The following is a 5,801-nucleotide window of genomic DNA, read 5'->3' on the forward strand; positions in this document are numbered from 1 at the left end:
TTAAATAAACTCAATGATTTATTGAGTTTGTGCAGGGGCTCACATACTGAATTTGTCTTTGAAAGGGCAGGGGAAACAAAGATTGGAAATATTCAGGTCATACATTTCCTCTTCTTGAGAATTCTTAAAAAGTTACAACTTAAAGTATTTAAAAAGGTTTCCAAGCAGATCCAGGTGTTCCTATCCTTGGGGATATTGTGTGGATTTGTGCTTGTTTCTTGGCCAGGGTTCTCTGACAAATGAGACCAAAACCAAAATTATATAAATCTTGTGAAACAAATAGAGAAAACTCTTCTAAGGCCACAAACAAGCAAACAAACAGACACATATTCTTGGTGGAGCTACTCGTCGATAAGGGAGTGCATTAAATTTCTGAGGGAAATCCTACTGGAGAGAGGACTTCCTAGCACTGAAGAGTACTGGCCATCTTACATGACTCCTGGAGGCCTGTGGCATCGAGGCTGTGTGGCCCTGTTGTCCTGACAGCAAAGTGTGAAGTGGCATGAACACTCAGGTGGTTGTTTAAACTCAAGAAGGAAGAAATGAGAGAGTGGAAAAGAGGAGAAACATATATACACCTTCTTATCATAAATGCCGATTTGATCCTGCCGGAGTCTCTCAGAAGTAAAACCCATCCCCATCTCTTCAAAAGACACAAATCTGAGACTTTTCTGATAGAACTTCCCTGGTTAAGTGTTGCCCCAGGTTCAGAATTCACGCCCACATCTAGTTTGCACTTAATGAAGGCAATTCCCAGGAAAACAGAAGAGCATTAGCAAAATGTCAGTCATCTCTCTCAGAGAAAGTCCACTAGCGTGATAGCTGACATTAGAGGTAGGCAGAGAGGAAGGGGAGTAGGAAGCCAAAGTCACCCACATGTGATGTCCTGTTCATTGCTCATTAACATGGTAGTGCTGTTCTGAGAGGAGGCTCCAGTCGTCTGGATCCTCAGAAGGCCTGCTCTTCCCTCTTCATTTTGCCTACCCTAAGTCAACCCTCAGCAAATTGAGTGGTTCAAAGGTGAATAGTGTCCCTTACTGCCCTGAAAAGGTATGCAAAAGCAGGCATGTAAGAGAGAACTTTTTCCACCATTTTATTTTTGTTGTATATAGTTACTTCAAATCAGTGAATCTCTAAGCCAGGTTCGGGTAACCGAAGGGCCTTTACGAGGAGTTTATATTGTCTAGACCCAAGGTATGCTGCAAACGTGGTCTGAGGTAAAGTAGGAAATAACATTTTTCTAAAGACAGGCTTAGAAACTACAGTAACTAAAGATTTTCCCATCTGTGGTAAAGGGCTTGATCCATACTTGGCAGCAAGGCCCCCATTCAGGGGTATAGCCAAAAGATTGGATACAGATCACCCACAACAAAACCAACTAGTGCACCCTGTGTGGTGGTACAGGCTTCAAAGTTCAAATCACCTGTACTCCAAAGGTAAACTTACAAAGCTATTGTAGGACAGATTCGCTGTCAAAAACAGGATTGCGTAAGCTAGAAGCTACCGGCGCTTGTGTCAAGATGTGCCGAAATAGACTGTTTGCTATTAGCCCCCACCTCCCCCCCCCCATATCAGCATTAAATCTGTTTCGTGTTCAAGCAGATTACTTTCTGGTTCTGGAAGTTGTCTAATTTTTCTGGATATAATATCGAATATTAAAACGTCTTTGCTAGACTAACTTATGACTTTCCATCTCGGACCACTCTATAGAATGACGGCAGCTTATGGCTGCCTTTCCAGCCTCTGGTGGGTGCTTGCCCAGGTCCTCCCGTGTTGGAGTCTACCGCAACTTTTGCTCTGGTCACTGGGCTCCATCTTTGGCTCGAGAGAATTTTTAGCATAATATTTTATTGATTCTCTGAAAATTTCCACCATACCCACTTCCCAGTCCTTCCATTTCTGCTCCCCCACCCCACTGTGACCTCCTCCCACAAAAAAAAAGTTAAAAATAAAAGTGAGAATAATAAAAATAAGTCCAACTTGTGTTATGTATATACTCACCGGAGCAAATCCAAACTCTCTCTATGGCCTGCCCCTTAAATAGCGCTGAATCCTTCTCCTCCCACCTCCCATCAAAGGCCACCAATTGTGGAGAGCCACACTTCAGCATCCCCATATCACTTCTTAAGAATTCTCTCTAGTATCTTCCTGTCTAGGCTGAGACAGTCTTGATGGGGGTGAGGGAAGGGAGGGGGTGTCACAGAAGCCTTCCATGTTCCTCTCTCTCAACCGCACATCACAGCCTTGCTCTTCGCTGTCATTGGGAGCATGGATCACAGGCCCCGAGATGGTTCCTGGGGACAGTTCAGATCACAAACACAGCTCCTAGCTGTAATGTGACCCCGAAACCAGTCAAGGCCCTCAGAGGTACTCTGGACTACAGATATCAACATGGCCTCAGATGGCAGCGCAGGTCACTCAGGCAGCTTGATCCACAGACACCAACACGGCTTCAGGGTGCAGCACAGACCACAGACAACTCTATGGCCCTCCGTGGTAACACGGACCACAAACTTCAGCCCCTGGCAAGAACCAGGTGCTCAGGAGAGAGTTTTTAATACTTTTGTGAACTCAGTAAAAGAAAAGTTCACGTATGGGCATAAGACACTAGAAGTCTTTTAGTTCAGCCTGTGGAGTGTGACTTTGGTTAGTCAAGTCTTCTTCAGAGTCATATGGATTTGTAGAACATCTTTTAAAAAGGGGTTGGGAAGATGCTGTGGGTGACGATGTTTGCCATGTAAGCTTGAGGGCCTGAGTTCGATAAATAAACACATAAACACACAGACATAAAATATGGGAGCCGTGCTGCACATCTATATTATCGGCAGAGGAGAGGCAGAGACAGGAGGAACGCTCGAGATTAGTGGGCGGCTGGTCTAGCCAGTTAGCAAGTATCCGGTTCAGAAAATTACCCGGACTTCGAAAATGAAATGGAAGCTTGTTTAGTTTCCTTTTCCTGGTGCTGCAGTAAAGTGCACAACAAACGCAACTTACAGGAGAGATAAAAAAAAAAGGGGGGGAGGGGGAAGGGCCGTGTATTCTGACTCACAGTGCAAGGGTATCCATCATGAGGTGAAAAGTCAAGGAGAAAATGCAACCAGAATCAGAAACTGTCATCAATGCCTGCCATGACTCTATTCCCCTTTCTCTATATATACAGTCCAGTGTTCCAGCTGCCGAGTGATACTACCCACAGGGGCACGTTGTCCATCCAAACGCATTTAGGGTAATCTTCCACACAGACGCGGTGGAAGACCTCTCTCAGGTGATTCTAGAGTCTGTCAAGTTGTTCGTTCACACTGGCCATCAGTGAGTGATTGAGGAAGACTGTTAAGGTGGACCAATAACCCGCACCTATATCTGACCCCATCACACACACACACACACACACACACACACACACACACACACAAAAGCAGGAAAGAAAGAGGAAAGAGAAGGGGGGCAGACCACTCTGTGGTTTAGATGTGGTTTGTGTCCCATTGCTTCACACACTGGAAGTGTGGTCTTTACTCCAGTGGTATTGAGAAGTGGGACTAGTCAGTGCAACTACGTTATGGAAACTCCCTCCTTATGAGTGAATTAATGTTGTCTCTTGAAAGGAAATGAGGTCATCTAGAAATGGGTTAAAGCCCGTGAGAATAAGGATTCACAGTGAGTTCAGTTCTTTGGGCTCATTTTCTCTTGTGTCTTGTCTTACCATGTGAGTTCAATGTGCTCCTGATGTAAGACCATCCAGAGAATGACAGTGTGCTATTTGGACTTTCCACCAGCTCAAACCTCCTTACCCATATATATTACCCAACAACGGGGATCATGTTACAGTAGCACAGGGAAATGACATGATCACTTTGTCTGCTATTCTCACTTTTTTTCCTCAAGACTGATTTTTAATTAGCAAAGAAATATATTCCTTGTGACAGGATGATATACATACTCCTTGTGGAGTAGCTAAAACTAAATAGTAAATTATATCACATGTCTTGTGGTGAGAACAACTGAAACCTACTTCTGGCAACTTCCAAACATACAATCGCATATTCAGATCAGTAGTGCTGGAGATCAAACCCAGGGCTATCAGCATAATTAGACATGTGCTCTACTTGTAAGCCACATTCGTAGCCCAGCACTACCATGTTTTTATTATCTATGGCCGTCATGGCATAGGATAGATCCTTTCTGCTGCTTCTTCCTTTCTAACTGGCACGACCCTTTCAACCTTTGCACTTGTAGAGCACTTTCTTTTCTCAATAAAACTACATGAGACAGGGTCACTTTGTAGACCAGGCTGCCTCAAACTACAGCCAAAGACTCCCAAGAGCCGGGGCTAAAGCTGCGCACCACCACACCTGTCTTCTTTATAACAGTTTTTACATGGTAATGGTAATGGCACAGTAATACTTTGTGATCCTTCCGATGACACCATTTCACTTCTCATCTTTGGTACAAACTCAGAAGAATCTCGATATTTGATAAATTACTAAAAGAATGGGTGAGTGGCGATTCTATAATATGCATTTAACAGATGGGAAAGAAATTATTCAGTTAATGCCAAGCAAGGCTGGCAGGCTGCCTAATTCAACGCCTCTGAAATGTTTATTATGCTACTCTGAAGCAGTGAGAAATTTTCATTGCAGCAAAAATGATTCATTGTATATCTATTTCCAGAAACAAAAAGGTGTACAGTCTTAATGGTTTCTTGCAACAGTTTTGATATTTCAGAATATGCAGGTTCTATCCATCGTAAAATTCATTTTATCTAAAACTAGATAGGCATAAGAGATGCTCTCCAAGGCTCACTTAAATCACATGTTCCTAATGTCTACAAGTGTTCTGGAGGCTGAGTAATAGGCCTGTCTGTCTAATCAGGGCTCTTGATATATGGCACTGACTGTTAACTGAGCCTGGCCTTGTTAAGTATTGTCTAATGGCACAGTAACTTTCTATTCTCAGTCCAACCACAGTCATGTGCAAAACTTGAAATGTCTTACATTCTTTATTCATTTTGTATACTTTATGTGTGAATTATTATCTAACTTGAATAATGCCAAGGAATATGTGGTATACTTCTGCTATCTTTGGTATTCACTAGATTTTCTTGATTCTTAGCTTCTTGTTTAAGAAATTGAAATAAAGATGCACATAGATTTCAAAAGAACTAAGAAACTTTATACAACACACAATAGAAATTGTTAGAATGCACTGAAAAGGAGTAGTCTGTTTAAAAGTGCTGACTGATTCTATTAGTCAGGGCTCTCCAGAGTCACAGACCTCTACATAGTAAGGGAATTTGTTGTGATGACTTGCAGTCTGTCATCTAACTCCCCCAAAATGGTCAGTTATGAATGGGAAGTCCAAGGATCTAGTAGTTACTTACTCTCCCAAGACTAGTAGATTCCAACAGATATGCTGGCAAGTAAATGCAAACAGCAAATCTCCCTTCTTCCAATGTCCTTATGTAGGTCTCCAGCAGAAGGTGTGTTCCAGATTAAGGTGTGTGCCACCACGCCTAGATCTGGGACTTATTTTGTCCCAGGCTGACCTTGAGCTCAGAGATCTCCTTGTTTTAGTCTCCTGGGATTCATAGCCACTATGCCTCAACATCTCCATGCCAAGATCCAAGTCAGAAACTTCTACCCTCCCCCCACCCCAGCCTCAAGATCCAGATCTTGAAGCATAGGCTTCAAAATAAAATAAATCGTTTTTAAAATGTAACTGTAGAATGCTTAAATTGGTATGGACAAAAATCCTATCCCTTGGATGCTTTTTCACAAGTATTCCTTTGGAGCCAAAAAAAAAAA

General features: G+C 42.8%; 1 pseudogene; it reads right to left on the bottom strand.

Annotated features, from left to right (window-relative positions):
- Positions 1 to 1,122: 1,122 nt before the first annotated feature.
- On the bottom strand, positions 1,123 to 2,116 carry LOC110311345 (annotated as a pseudogene).
- Positions 2,117 to 5,801: the final 3,685 nt, after the last annotated feature.

The sequence above is a fragment of the Mus caroli genome, chromosome 16 (genome assembly GCF_900094665.2).
Source record: "Mus caroli chromosome 16, CAROLI_EIJ_v1.1, whole genome shotgun sequence".
Classification (NCBI taxonomy): domain Eukaryota; kingdom Metazoa; phylum Chordata; class Mammalia; order Rodentia; family Muridae; genus Mus; species Mus caroli.